The sequence below is a fragment of the Sus scrofa genome, chromosome X, assembly GCF_000003025.6.
Source record: "Sus scrofa isolate TJ Tabasco breed Duroc chromosome X, Sscrofa11.1, whole genome shotgun sequence".
Taxonomy (NCBI): domain Eukaryota; kingdom Metazoa; phylum Chordata; class Mammalia; order Artiodactyla; family Suidae; genus Sus; species Sus scrofa.
The window spans coordinates 24435571-24452181 of NC_010461.5; the positions used below are offsets into that span (position 1 = coordinate 24435571).

The window sequence follows — 16611 nt, forward strand, 5'->3', positions numbered from 1 at the left end:
ATTTATTTCTCATTTGTATATGGTTTTCTTCCACAATTAATGGCTCACAGATCATAAATCTTTTGGCATTTTCTAAGTGTAAGGGCAGGCAATAAAGGTCTTTTTTAAGTTAATGAGGAGACTATTGCAAAGTACCTGAGGGTAGGGTTAGTTGACAGGGGAGCCAACCGTGTGACTGATTGGAGGGTTGGAACTTTAAGTTCCACCCTTGACCTTGGGGGAGGAGTGGGAGGAAAGGCCTGAGGTTTGATCAACTGCCAAAGGCCTTTGTAAGAATATCTCCTTGAAAACTCAAAAGGACTGGAGTTTGGTTTCAGACAGTTTCTGGGTTGGTGCACGCGCAGAGAATGGCCCTCCTAGGAGGAGGCACAGAAGCTCTGTATCTTTTCCTCAAGCTTTGCTCTATGCACCTCATCCATTGGGCTGTTCTGAATTAGATCCTTTTAATAATAAACTGGTGTCTAGTGAGTAAAGAAGTTTCATGAATTCTGTGAGCTGCTCTAGCAAATCAATCAAACTCAAGGAAGGTGGGGATGGTCATGGAAAACTCTGATGTATAGCAAGTTGGTCAGAAGAACAGGAAACAATTATGATTGGCATCTTTAGTGTGGGGATTGGGGGCAATCTTGCACCCTTAACCTGTAGAATTTGATGCTGTCTCCAGGTAGATTATATCATAATTGAGTTGATCTATAGAACTATAGCTAGTGTTTAGTGGTGTAGGGAGAAACATAATTCCCTACAAACACAACTCCCCAGTTGCAGAATCCCTTTTTAGAGTTCTACAACAGTATTGGGGAATAGAATATGAGATGTAAAAGCCTAGTGATAATGGGCCAAGTATGACCCATACAGCAAGTATGTTTCAAAAATACTTATAAATTAATTAGTAATAAATTACAAATACTATTAAATTTGAAGTAAGATAGAAATTTTTACTGTTTGGAAGACTGACCTCTTTAAGCCACATTACAGTGCTAATTGTAGTTAAGGATGAGAAGCCATTTCTTGAGATCTCATCTCAGCTCTGTGACCTTGGCCACCTTGCATAAACTCTATTATCTGTCTTTTCATCTAAAAAATGAATGAGGAGTTTCCTGGTGGCCTAGTAGGTTAAGGATCTGGCGTTATCACTGCTGTGGATCTGATAACTGCTGTGGCATGGGTTTGATCCCTTCTGTGTGTGGATGTGGCCAAAAAATTAAATTAAATTTAAAAATAAAAAATGAAATTATTCATAGGTTGATAGGAGGATTAAAATAAAGCGTATATGTAAAGGGCTTAGCGCAGTGTAGTATATAGCAAGTGGTAAATAAATGTTAGATATCAGCAATATTTTAACTGCAGTTTCATAATTTCTTTCTAAAAACTTGGTCAAAGGGTACATTCCTTTAATTGAAATACGTTATCTCCATCATGCATATAAATGTGCATTAATTTGTTAAAGTTAATTAATAAAAAATAAGTATAACCGCATTTTCAAAACCACTCTATAAATAATAAACACACTTCCAAGTTCTCATTAGAATGATAAAAGCCATCAACAGGCCCTTGCCCTACTGAGTTTCCCCATGAAGCCAACAGCTCAGCCAGCTTCTCAAAGGCCACAGAAGCTTAAAGGTCAGACACTGTGTGCACAGGGGTCACCTCCAGACTTAACTCTTATGTTTTTGTTTTTTTGTTTTTTTGGTCTTTTTGCCTTTTCTAGGACCACTCCCACGGCATATGGAGGTTCCCAAGCTAGGGGTCTAATCAGAGCTGTTTCTGCTGGCCTACACCAGAGCCACAGCAATACAGGATCCAGCCGCATCTGCAACCTACACCACAGCTCACAGCAACGCCAGATCCTTAACACACTGAGCAAGGCAGGGATCAAACCCACAACCTCATGGTTCCTAGTCAGATTCATTAACCACTGAGCCACAACGGGAACTCCCAGACTTAACTCTTAAATGCAAGCCGCTTAGTTCTGTAGCTGTGTCCATTGCTGTGAGAGAGGAAAGAGCTACATTTGAAACACTGACAATATGAGAAAGTACTACTAATCCTACTCAGATCTGCCAAATTAAAGGCAGAAATGAGGGTTACATATGCACTGACTCTTAGGGACAGAAATTTTGGCTGCAAGGCCCCAGCCAAGTCTCTTCCTTCACTGGCCTACAAGCTGAATTATACTTTAAAATAACTGCAAACTTAAAATAGTAATCATAGCAACAACAATAACAATATTTCTGTTTTAAGGTCACACTTTTATCAGTGATCCTTTATTGATGTAAATCTTTTTTTTTTTTTTTTTTTTACTGGCCGCCCCCATGGCATATAGAAGTTCCTAGGCCAAGGGCTGAATCCAAGCTGCAGCTGTTTCTATGCAACAGCTGCAGCAATGCAGGATTCTTTAACCCACTGTGCTAGTATCAAACCTGTGCCTCTGCAATGACCTGAGCCACTGCAGTCAGATTCTTAACCCACTGTACCACAATGGGAACTCCTTGATTTAAATCTTTATTGGAGTAGGGCTCCTAAGTGGCATTTCTTCCCCCATTTCCTTGTTTTTACTATTTGAGAAAGGGAGTACCTCCAAGAGACTTGACACATTCACATATGGAGCTTGAGATAATTGATCCTCATGTCAGGTGGAAATAAATTAGAAGCAATATGGATTCTTGGACAGATAACATTTATGGTTTTCCCAGTGTCTTTTAGGTTTGTCATTTTGTCATATAACGAAATTAGAAGGTTCTGATAAGATAGACCTCTCACAAGCTTTATTGGTTACCACCTTCATATTTTGGTAGGTGTTTACAAATTGATGATTTGTTCCTAAATCTTTGTATAGATCATAGTTGCCTGACTGATTGTTATTTTCTAGAATTTACATTAAAAAGCTGCACGGTTTTCTATTTGTAATAAAGGCATTTTTCTCTTCCTAGCTGAGCATTTTCATGAGCCTTTACTCCTTTGTCACTTTACAAAAATATCTAACTTTAATTGGAATGGATTTCAGTGTAAAATAGTTTAAACAATTGCCGTATAAAAAAAGAGATATCTATAACAAAACCCACAATGGAAGGAAATTGATGAGAACACACAGAGAGCTAAAAAATACGGAACTGCACTGGTCACAGGGGTAAATTGTGAAGCTTTACAATTTTCTTTCTTTTTTTCACTTGAAATTTGCATTGCTTTTCTCCCACGGGATTTCAAGACACACTTCAGAAAACAGCAAAACTTTCAAAAATGTTTTAACTACTTGGGGAATAAAAAACAAAAACCAAGAGTAATAATTTTTGAGGAGGAGGCATTAGTAAGGAACATAGGTGACTGGACAAAAAAGGCAACTTCCTCAGGTGCTAACAGTGGCTGATTCATCTATAGTCTGCTTTTAGAAAATCTTATTTGGATTTGGCAGTAAGACCCATACCACCACTTGCCACCCCCTTGCCACCCCTTGCCACCCCTAACACTAGTTATAAACTCCTTTTGGACAAGGGGTTATCAGTGACAAATCTCTACTATTTACCAGTCTGTTATCTGTAGTTCTATTGAATAAATGAATATATGGTAATTCTATTCATATTTTTTAATTCTTGAAATATTTCAACTCTGCCATATATTATCACTATGTCCTTAACTTTACAATGAAGATGATAATAGTACTGACATCAAAGACTTGCTTTAAGAATAAAAGAAAAAAAAGAATGAAAATATTTGGCTCAGATAAAGGACTTTCAGCAGAGGCTAGCGTGGTAAATGGCAGTTGTTGTTTAGAGAGCTCTTTCACTGGCATCACTTACTTTTAAGCTAGTTTAACCAGATATGGGCTGTTATCCAATTGAACTTAGGAAATATAAATGACTTTAGGCAGGGCCTTTCCTCTCCTTTGTCTAGAGTAGTTATAGAAATGAACTAGTATTCTAAAATTTCATATGTTAATAGGTTCAAACAATTTTCAGGGGAAGGGGGCAGTGGATGAATAATTTTTCTGTTCCATTCTTGAGATTTTTCAAAGCATTTTAATGGAATTCTCAAAATGGGGTGGCAAGTTAGTCTCTTGTTTGTTGATTCTCTGTCTATATCCCATGGCATTTTCTATGTCATTCAACCATTCAGTACACTGGGAGCCTACTTAAAAGATTAAAAAGTGGTTTAGGTCACCCTGCTATGTTTTTGACATGTTTCTCTGGAACCTATAGAGACAGGTGAGTACTCCATGCCAACACTGCAAGTAATAGGTATCTGTTTTTTCCATACCTGCCTCTTTTCTCTCTTTCTTTATCTTTTCTTTTCTTTTTTCTTTTTTCTTTTCTTTTTTCTTTTTTTGTCTCTTTAGGGCTGCCTCCACAGCATATGGAATTCTCAGGCTAGGAGTCAAATCAGACCTGTAGCTGCTGGCCTATACAGCCATAGCCACAAGGGATCCGAGCCGTGTCTGCAACCTACACCACAGCCCCAGCAACACTAGATCCTTTAACCCACTGAGCAAGGCCATGGGTTGAACCTGTGTCCTCATGGATGCTGGTCAGATTGTTAACCACTGAGCCACGATGGGAACTCCCATATCTGTCTCTTCTAGTATATGATTCTACTTATCCCTTTGAGAGATTTCAGTGGTATAGTTTTTATAAATGTGATTTTATCAGGACTTTGTTTTATGCTTTAGACTTGAAAGTGAATTTCTTTGGGGACTGTTACATCTTACTTGTTCAAGGTATGAAACATTAATTATTTGATTTTTCCATGCTACATCAATACATGATAAACTGAAGTAATACAATATTGTGGCTTCCATACTTTATCTTAAATAGCAAAAGAATGAGGACTGAATATTTGGAGTAGTTTAGTATATACAATATATGGGTTCCTAAAGTTATTAAATTTTTAATGTATTATAGTACAATTAGATATTTGAACAAAAAAGCTCTTAGGAGACTCCGTGTAGGCACGTTATCTTTACAACAGTGATCACTATGTAGTACTCCAACATGACTTTGGTTTAATTGCACTTTCTGGTGATCTGGGTAACAAAAGTCGCTCTAATCGTATTGGACCCAATGAATATTTGATCAAGAGCAAATTTCATTTTCAGAAAAATTACCAGGGAAGCTTATTTGTGAAAATATTTTTCTAAACTCTTTTTATTTCATATTTGGAGAATATAGATTTAATGTTTCAATTTCTTATTAACAGAATTTGGAAGCCAGCTTCCACATTAAGCCATGGAAATACTCACTGGGTAGACTGACAGGGGAGGTGGGACCCCATGTTTCTGAATGTAATTTGAGATTATATTGTGGGTGGTGCCTGGAGGGTGTGTCACCCTGCCGGCTGCACCTTTTCTCCACAGGAAATCTCAGCAAAGCAAGAAGGGATGAAGTGGTTGAGAAGGGCCAGTGCCAGTGTACTCCACAATCTAATCAGAGTTTGCAGGCCCATTTGTAGATCTTGATCTACACATTAGAGACTCAATAGTTAACTTTACTTACTAAGATAAAGGTTTTATTTATCTGATTTAACTAATGCAATAAAGGTTATTTAAATTAATCTTTACCATATGGCTTCTTATTCTTTACATTATTTCATACATTTAAAAATCTCTAAAAATGGTAGTGGTAAATAGAGAACATGATATAAAATGTCAACCCCCATCATTTTTAAAGAGGTTAGAGTAGATGATGATGTTGTTTAACTGAGTTGTGCCACGTAAATACCAATAGCTTAGTGTTGCGTGTAATATTTACGAAATAATTTTTATTGTATAACCTTTTCTTCATATGATCAATGCAATATTTACAATAAGTACTATCCTATTGAGCTAAACAAGGTTTAACATTCTTATGCAGTGGGTACCTGACTCATAAGTTAACTTGCATTATGTTTATTAATATGTCTCCATTATCCACATCTCTTTTCACATTTCGCTTGACAGTACAGTCTAGTCCTACACTTACATACCAAAGCATTTTTCTTGGAAGATTAGTTCTAGAAATATTCTGAGGGATAAAAGTAAAAGCTTCTTTTATCAATTAATTTTAGAAGGAGTTCACACTGTGGCACAGCAGATTAAGAGTCCAGTGTTTTCTCTGCAACAGCTTGGGTTGTAGCTGTGGTGCTGGTTCGATCCCCAGCCTGGTGCAATGGGTTAAGAATCCAGAGTTGCCACAGCTATGGTGTAGGTCACAACTGCAGCCCAGATTCAATCTCTAGCCCAAGCACTTCCATATGCCTTGGGTGTGGCCAAAAATAATATTAATGATAACTTTGGAAAATGCTGAATTCCCGTCTCCTACCTGTATGTTCATAAGGGGTTTAAGTATATCTGAAGACTCAGAGAAGTATTGCAATTGAAAAAAAAAAAAAAGAACACTGAAGAGTTTTTAGCCAAGTGTTCTCTGAATGTATTTTACCATGGGGCCTTCTTTCTTTCTCCATAATGCCAAACTTGAATTTGCCTATGTATTTTTACTGAAATAAATCTAACTACAAAAGTAAGATTTGCAGGAAATATGTCTCATTTCTATGTTTTCTTAAATAACAGTTCATTCCATTTTCCCATATCACTTGGGAGGACCTCTTATGCCCCTAGTGCAGTTAGCAGACAGCCTTCCTCTCTGCAGTCCTGGCTTCTTGCCAAGGAACAGGGTTACATTTCTAGTTTTCTAAGATTTTTTGCCTCACCTCAAATCCGTCACCTCAAGGTCAATCTCTTTCTCCTCCAAGGGGAAGGTGAGGAGAAGTCTGGATGTGATGAGCTCTGTGGGTCTCAAGCTCATTGGAAATCTTGCCTTCTAAGTCACTCTGGGGAGTTCCCTAGTGGCTCAGCAGGATGAGGGCCAGCATTGTCACTGCTGCAGCTCTGGTTGCTGCTGTGGCGTGGGTTTGATCACTGTCCTGGGAACTTCCACATGCCACGGATGTGGCCAAAAAATAAAATAAAATTAAATTAAATTAAATTAAAATAAAATTAAAAAATAAAAAGCCACTCAGCCTCATCCCTCAAGTCTTCCTTCTTTTTATTTGCCATAGGTTTGATGGCTAATTTAACCCAAAGCTAATTTCACTCCCCTTTTCTTTGTGTTCAGAGAGGGCTTAATCCTCCAAAGCTCCAAGTGGGTGAGAGAACAGATTTCCATTCCTTCTTTCCAATTTACTAGAGAGGGAAAGAAAAACAAGTTAAATTTCCATATGAAAAGATTCTGAAAATATTTAGGCCATTATATAATTGAAAAGGCATCACCTTCATTTATGTTTTGTTTTTACATGACTTTGTCCTGGGCCCTACACTCCAGCCAGACAAGTTTTTGCTTGACTTTCCACCTTTGGGCCTTTGCTGCTCTAGCTAACCCCTCTTTCAGCATCTCTCCTGTTCTTCACACCAACTGTTCCTTGAAATACAAGGTTTCAGATTAATGCTAACTCCTTGGAGAATTCTTTTCCAACTACTAGACCAAAGTGTATAGTTAGACCCTCACCACAACATCGCCCAGTGTATTGTACCTATTATATGATATTTTTTTGTTTTTTGTTTTTTTAGGGCCGCACCCATGGCATATGGAATTTACTAGGCTAGGGGTCAAATGGGAGCTGTAGTTGCTGGCATACACCACAGCCACAGCAACATGGGATCTGAACCATGTCTGCAACCTACACCACAGCTCATGACAATGCCAAATCCTTTTCCCACTGAGCAAGGCCAGGGACAGAACCTGTGTCCTCACGGATACTAGTTGGGTTTGTTACCACTGAGCCACAATGAGAACTTCTGATATTTTATTGTTTATCTTTTTCTCTCTCCCAACAAGAATCAAAGTTCCATGAGAGCTGAGACATTATCTATATTGCTCTTCTTTGCTTCCCCAGTACCTAATACAGTGCCAGGAAATAATATAGATGCCACAGATAATTACTGAGTGAATGAATGAATATTTGCCTTTTACATGTCATTTTCTTGGCATTCTCTTGGCCTTTTATATGGGAAAATTCAGCCACCCTTTGAAGCCATTCCTTGTATTATGTCAGACTCCTTCTTCCACTCTGACCACTCTCATGCCATTCCATATAATAGCCCAACTTCCTTTCTTATCTCTAATTCTGTGGTTCCTCTGAGGGACTGAGTTACTCTTTCATGTCTTTTTATATTGAGCTATCTTGGAAACTATATTCTTCCCTAGATTTAAAATTTACTTCTATGGCAAAAACCTTTCTATATAATATTCTTTGACACTGAGAGCTTAATCCTATCATTCACTTCTCTATTTTGATTTTGCAGTGCCAGCCAAAATTGCCAGCTAAAATCCTTGTTTTCTTAATGTTCAGTGGGTATTGTGTCATTAAGCAGGCAAGGAACACCTTGAGGGCAGGATCCATGCCATATTTTTCTTTATTTATTTCTTAATAGTACTCAAGACATTTTTGAATTTACCGTATTTCATCTGTTCAATAAATATATGCATGTCCATAGGTAGATAATATATACTTGAAACCGTACAACTCAGATGGGACTCAAACATACAATCTTCCAACTGAGACCATACAGCTTGTCTCAGAACTTAATGAAGCTCAAGTTCTTTATATCTCGGCACAGGAGGAATTCAAAGACAGGCAAAGGGTATTAATACCCTTTTTGAAAACGTTGCAGGAAAATGGGTTGTAAGAGGATAGTCATGTCCCAGGTCTCAGGCAAGTTCCTGGGACGGCCCACCAAGTAATGGTCCTTGGCTTCACACAGGAAATAATTCAAGAGCAAGCCACAGTAATGTAAAAACAGAGATATGAATTCCACAGGCAGAATGTAGTCCTGGGAAATACACACTCCATAGACAGACCATGGCAGGAGGCAAGAGGCCCTGGGGTGGTGGGGAGCATTGGTTAGTTTTTATGAGCTAGGTAATTTCATAGGCCAAATGAGTGGTAAGGAAATGGTAGGGATTTCCAGAAATTGGGCCACCGTCCACTTTTTGAACTTTTATGGTCAGCCTTGAAACTGTCGTGGCACCTGTGGGCGTATCATTTAGCTAATGTATTACAATGAGCATATAATGAGGCTCAAGGTCCATTGGAAGTCTAACTTTCCACCATCTTGAGCCTAGTCAGTTCTAACCAGTTATTGTTGTATCCTCAACAGCTCTATCACTCTTTTAAAGCTTATGCTAGGCCCCCTTCCCTCCTGTGTCAAACTGAAAAACACAGTATCAGTATTAATGATCTCGATAGCCACTTAAATTATTTATTCATATTACTAAAGTTAGGAAGGAAGAGGAAGATGGCAGATCTCTATATGATGCCCCTTCTTGTGTTTTTGTGTTCATGTGCTTTCTTTAGAAAGGGCTGCTTCCTATTCCCCATAATTAAGGCAAATAAATATATAACTTTAAATTATAAAAGTGCTATAAGAATACTAAACCAAGTTGAGAAAGTTAAGAGATTAAAAAACATAATCCTTGTGTAAATTGTCTTTTTAAATATTTGTCCATCTCTAGTGTTCTGAAATTAGGATGTATTACTTTGATGATCTTGGAAAAAAAACAAACACAATTTTCCTGACATATTTTGCATGTAGTATTCTGTTTTGGCCTTTCTTCAGATACAAAAATCATTTAAAGTTGTTATTACTTAAGTTCATATTCGTAGTCATAAATTCAAAAATACCGAATTGCACCAAATAAAAAAATTGAAATGATATTTACCTGCGTAACACATTTATTCCTCTAAACTGCAAAGATTTTATTTATGGATTGTTTAAAAATAAAAAGACAAAACAAATACAATACCAGCAATATATATTTCTCACTAAAATTTTATCTATGTGATTCCTTTATTCTTTTTATTAATCAGTCAAAAAGTAATCCTGTCAGCAAAAGTGGATTACAGGTTTATTACAAAATTTATAAAAGAATCATAGAACCTCTAAATTTTTTTGTTTTCAGTAAACATTACTTCAGGGGTAAAAAGTGCTTTGTATAGACAAGTGAATTGATTCTAATCATGGTTGTTTCTATGAATTAAATCACCAACAAAACTTAAGCACTAGCCAGAGATTTTAAAGGATAAAATTCCATTTGTGGTCAAAGATCAAATCTGAGAACAGTACTGGTTATTAGTTTGCTTTTGCAAATTTAATTATTGACTCTCACTCTTAGTTTCTTAAAGAAAAATTAAGTCTTTTTAAAAAGGCTCTCACTTTCATATACAAAGATTTAATATCTCCCCAAACTGATATTTTGTGTGTAGTGGGCTTATAACTTAGCATTGAGAGTTAAATACTTATGTGTAGAAAAAAATGGGATATAGCATGATTACGGTTTTCACTCCATGAAAATATAAGCAGACTAGCGAAATGATCAGCTTTCACTCTTTCCCTATTCCAGCAACACACTCCTAAATTTATTAGTTACTTAGGGGTGTATGTGTGTGTGTGATATAATTATATAACACCTTTGCTTTTTTGGGTTGTGGCCTTTATGCTAAACTTATTCCTTAGGTTTCCTTATATGCATCATGCCACACAAATATATGTTTAAGGTCTAGTAAGGTCAGAATCTCTGAGAGCCATTACATTGTCTGTGCATCCTTTGTCCTCGTCAGATTATGATGTTCTCGTCCATTCTCCTTGTACAAATCAAGGAGAGAATTGTTAAGTGTGGATAGAGATACAAATCATGTTGTCCCAGCTACCAAACTCAGGGAATGTATTGCCAAGGTATTCTATACTCTCCTGGCACTAGGTTGGAAGATGTTTTCAGTAAATTAATTAATATTACTCAGTGTGATTTCCAGCCAGACAGACAGCATCTAAAATCTTCTTCACACTAGGGATAGATAAAATGTGGCTTTATCAGCTGCACACATCACAGGATGATAGAAAGGAGAATGGAAGAAAGAGAGAAGATTGGATTATTGGTTAAGGAATGGGTTTTTACTCTTTCCTTCATACTTTTTATCTTAAAGTCTCGCTTTGGGGGATTGTGCCCTTGCGTCTAAATGACAGGGCAGAACAGAAAATGCAAAGTTCTCTGTTCAAACAACTCCTAAATATATATCTATTTCTTTGTCATGGATCATTTACCAGTTACTGGAATGATTTTACATATCCTTTAAGTTAACAAGCAGTATAAAAAAAAATCTTTGAGGCTGCATTTAGAAATTCTTTAGTGTCAACTAGCACGGAGGACATTTGGTACTTCTTTCATTTCTCGCTGTGATGCCCTATTACCACAAAGACACAGGCTTAAGCTGTTTCCCTTCAAAAGTGTAAAGGAAAAAAATCATTTGAACATTTCGTATATTTTAGGAAGACTTTAGATAATAGGGTCAGATTTTTCAAATTTGTACATGTCTCTTGCTCCTCGTCCTTGCTCTTTTCTCTAGCCTCAGTTTTATTTACCTTTAGTATTTTTCAGTTAATTGTGAATATTTACAGTAGAATTAGTGATAAAATGGTCTTCTTACTTCTTCTTCCATTAATACACTTGAGACAAGTGGGGAAACCACACATAATATGGCATGTTTAATTTCTGCTCTAACTATCCATTTTGTTTATCAAGTGGAGCAAGAAGACACTCCTCAAATTTACATCTCCTCATTTCCTACGGCAATACTTTTGTTCAAAGTCCACTGTATTTTTAAAACTTCCTCAAACAAACTACAACTCAGCCATGCCCACTCTCGGAGACCAATCCACACTCCTCCCTTTTCCATTAACCATATCTACATAACACACACACACACACACACACACACACACACCCCAAGCTCATTTCATCTTCAATGCCTGTTGGTTATGCCCTTTTTTTTCTACCACCCACTTTATTCCCACTATTAGACCTAGTCCCATCTTGCTGAACCCTTTCTTGGTACTCACATCAAACTTCAAATTTTTTGTCATTAACTCCATGAAGCTTTTATCCATTTGCCTCTGAGTAATCTCTCCCTTCTCTGACCTCTGAATTCATATTCTGTATCAAAGCACAGAGTACTAAACTATATACTTGCTTTCATTATTTGTTGAGCTGTTTCATATATGTTAATTTTTCCCTTAAAATTCCTACACTTTTATAGTTCCCAATGAATCAAACCCAACCGTTTATATTTAGCGTTTACATACTAACAGTATTTACAGATCAATTCTTACATACTTGCCCATCTTTCTTTAGAATAATTATGTCACCATGAATGAAGTAAGTTTCCTCATCTTGCTAGTGAAGCACAGCACAGTCTTTTAGTTGGGACATAAATAAATGCCCTGATAGAGGGTGGGATCACTGGGAAGTCCTACTTGCAGGTGAGCAAGAAGCAGAGCCTCTATAATGTAACTTATTACTTGGATATATCTGAGGATGTTAATAATGAAAAGGAGTGGCCAGAGAAAGACTTTTCCCTTCTCAATTGCAGCACTGTTAACTAAGTGACTTCTGGTAGATCAAATAGACTATTTTGGGGATTCCTGCTCACCCATCTCCTCTGTGTTTTCAGAGCTGCTGTAGAGCTGTTAGAACAGTGAACTGATGCTTTTTGACTTGCCAAACAGTGGGAGCTTTCTATTTAAATAGTTATCCCTTGGAAGAGCTATATTAGGGAGCTCAAAGGAAAGGATTTAAGGGCCCACACAGAGTAGAGAGGCAGCAAATCAGCCACCTACCGGGTCCTTGTTCCTTCGAATGCTTCAAACTACATATTTGTAAGGCAGCCGGCCTCTTGCTCACCGAACTGTATGCTCCTCACCTGCCCTTTTGTGTTTAGCAAATACCTGGGACTCTTCCCAGCTTCCTAACTTGTCTCTCATTGTTCTAGGTAAGCAATACCTCGCAGCCAAGTGGGCAGAGAGCCAGGTGTACTGCTGGCACATAAGGGGTGCGGGCATAGGAAGAGAGCCTTTAGGGGCAAGGAGACCAAATATCCAGATCCAGTATGTGGTCATTTTCCAAGCGACAAATAATGGAAAATGTCAGTAGACTATGAAACGCAAAGAAAGTAGTCAGAATGTCTGTTTTTCAGCAAGCATCTGTATAGATACTTTCTTATAACTTTATTAAGAAGATTAATTCGAATTCCAATTTGTCATCCTACCAGTTGTTCATTTTGATAATAAGGGAATCAATTACTTTGGCTAGAGAAACTGGGATTATTTCCGTAGTTTTTAAGCACATAAGCACTTTATTATATCCAGAGAATGATTTATGCTCTACCATTGCTGTTACAATTTATTGATCTTATAACCTTACCATAGAAAACAGACCAACACCAAAGACGACACAGAAAATATGAGTTAGAGCTCAGAGACTCGCCATCCTGTCAGATCAAGGGTTTTTTTCTAAATCTCATTGAAACCTCGAGTTGAGAAGTAGGCCAGAAAATAGGCCTACCTATCCACTCCGACATCTCTTTTTGTATTATCATTAAACATCTCCTAGGAGACAGCTAGTTCTATTGTGGGCCGACATAGATTATTCTGCTTCTTTTTTTTTTTTATCCTATGTACACTATTATGAACTATTTTCAACATAAATAAAAGATAGAAAAATAAGGAAAAAAGTCAACACCCAGATTTAACAGGTATTGCATGTTATCTAATCTTCTCCAGCTTTCCCTGTTTTTTTTTTTTAAGTGAATGAATGTTAAAGATATTGCTAAACCTATCTTTTCAGACCTTCTCTTTGCTACTCTGCTTCTTATACATTTACTATATACAGGGTTTATAATCTTTTCAGAAGCTGATTTCTTTTTGAAATCTGGGACCAGCTCCTGACTTTCTTGAGTAGTTCGCAAGGGGGCAGCTCTGGCCACTACTGCTGTAGTAGGTGTCAAACATAACTGCCCCTTTGTGTATTATATTGGCTGTGGGTTTGTCATAAATGGCTTTTATTACATTAAGGTATGTTCCCTCTATACCCACTTTGGTAAGAGTTTTTTTTATCATGAATGGATGTTGGACTTTGTCAAATGCTTTCTCTACATCTATTGAGATGATCATGTGTTTTTTGACTTTTGTTAATGTGGTGTATGACGTTGATTGATTTGCATATGTTGAACTATCCTTGTACACCTGGATGAATCCCACCTGGTCATGGTGTATGATCTTTTTTACATGTGTTGCAGTCAGATGGCTAAAATTTTGTTAAGAATTTTTGCATCTATATTCATCAATGATATTGGGCGATAGTTTTCTTTTTTGGTGGTATCTCTGTCTGGTTTTGGAATGAGGGTGATGGTGGCATCATAGAATGTCTTTGGGAGTATTCCTTCTTCTTCAACCTTTTGAAAGAGTTTAAGGAGGATGGGCACCAATTCCTCTTTATATGTTGATAGAATTCGCCTGTGAAGCCATCTGGTCCTGGACTTTTATTTGTAGGGAGTGTTTTTATGACATATTCAATGTCATTTCTAGTGATCGGTCTGTTCAGTTGATCTCTTTCTTCTTGATTCAGTTTTGGCAGGCCGTAGAAGTCTCTAGAAAGTTGTCCATTTCTTCTAGGTTGTCAAATTTGTTAGCATCCCTTTAACTTAAATCACTAGCGTGCAAAGACTTTCCCCTTGGGAAGGGTTGCCTAGGGTTGCCCATTCTAAAGGCCAGTGATCTCTAACATAACAGCTTCAAAGTATGAAGGAGCCATTTATTTACTGCCTGAAACTGTACACAACTGTTCTTCAGACCTTGGTCTTTTGTTCTCAGATGCCCCAAATATCATTCTTTTGCATTATACCTTTCTTTCTTTATTTTCTTTTTGCAGCCAAACCTGTGGCATATGGAAGTTCCCACACTAGGGGCTGAATCAGAGCTGCATTGCTGGCCTACACCACAGCCACAGCAACAGCAATACCGGATCGAAGCCTCATCTGTGACCTATGCTACAGCTTGCAGCAACACTGGATTTTTAACCCACTGAACAAGGCCAAGGATTGAACTCACATCCTCACAGAGATAATGTCACGTTCTTATCCTGCTAAGCCAAAATGGGATCTCCTGCTTTATACTTTCTTTTTTTTTTTTTTTGAGCAACCTGCCATTAATACCTTGATCTACTTTTGTCATCTCTTGGCTTATGAATCTAGAGAATAATTTAATAAAATGAAGTAAGGTAAATGCATAACAGGCTTAAGACTACACTTTGAACTCTCCCTATTTTGTAATGGTTGCTATCCTGTCCCTCTCTCTGGGACACATCATGCTCTCTTAGCTTTGTGTCTTTCCCAAATCAAAATACAGAACAAAGGTGAAGAAGTGGAATTTGGCAGCTATGTGGTTTGGGTATTGAATTGTTCCCACATCAAAAGAATTATTAACTGTGCATTTTAAACAGTTCTTGGTCCATGACTCTCTTTAACAGGATTGAAAATGCAGGTAGGGAGAACAAGGCAAATGTTAAAGAAAATGGCCTTGACTGTTCAATCCAATGTTGAAAATAAAGAATTTCACTCAGGTAGGTTTAAGACTTGTAATCTCAAGTGCTGAAAAACCTCAATTTTAAAGGACACAATGGGAGGTTGGGAGTAAATCCAAGATGGCAAGTTTACCCAGATCTCTTCCTCTGCTGCTCACTAATGCAGCTCTTCTGAGGGATAACAATTTAAATAGAAAGCTCTCATGGCTTGGAAAGCAAAAACATTAAGACATCACTAACAGCTTTGCAGAATCTGCCATTTCATCCTGAATACAGTGCTGAGAAATGAGCAGTAATCTCTGGGGTGGGAGCACGGCCCATAGTCAACACCTATGCTCAGCCTGTGCTTTTTACACTTTCAGTTTCCATTTTCCTTAATCAATATTTATCAGATGACAATCACAGCTTCAGTGGTTTCTGTTTTCTACCAATTTTTCTGTTGCCGGTCCTTCAGACTTTCTGTCCTTTCCCTACCCATTATAATTCCTCTGCTAACTCTTTTTCATTCATGAATAGCCATTTTGATTTTCCTAATTTCTAGAATCAAATGCATTTGGAAAATTGGAGTTTGTTATTGAATTTTGACATTAATGAGACTCCTCTAGCACTCCCTTACTTTATTGGATTGCGTCATTTTCTGTTGCCTATTTTAAACAATACTCTTTCAGAAAATTGTCATTTATGCATTATCTACCACTGTGTAACAAACTACCACAAAATATGGCGAATACAACAATAAACTCACTAGTCTGGGCAGTTCTCCTGGTTTGGGCTAGGCTAAATTGATCTCTCTAGGGCCTGACTATATTTCTGTGCTCAGTGACAGGTTGGCTATGGGTTGGCTGATCTGAGATGGTTTCACTCACATGTCTAGGTTTTGGCTGGCTATTGGCTTGGTCCAGGTGTCTTGTAATCCAGCAGACTAGCCTGGGCTTGTTTTCCTGATGGTCACAAAGTTCTGAGAAAGAGAAGAAATGAGCATACAAGGTCTCTTGAGGCCTAGGCTCAGAAGTGGCATATTGTGATTTCTGCTGCAATATTTTGGCCAAAATAAGTCACAAGCCTAGTCCAAATTCAAGGGGAAGGGAAATGAGTCTGCCTCTTTAGCAAAGGGAATTGCAAAATCATGTTGCAAAGGGTGTAGACACAGGGAAGTGTTAAAAAATTATGGTCTTTTTGCCATCTACCACATGTACTTAGCTTTTCCCACGATGTAGCTGTCTCAAGTAATTTTCTT

The 16611-nt window shown here is 37.6% G+C and overlaps 1 protein-coding gene across 2 annotated transcripts in view; it reads left to right on the forward strand.

The window, feature by feature from the left end:
* Positions 1–16611, forward strand: part of IL1RAPL1 (interleukin 1 receptor accessory protein like 1) — a 1403038-nt gene that overhangs the window by 27479 nt on the left and 1358948 nt on the right. The gene's annotated exons all lie outside the window — the stretch shown is intronic.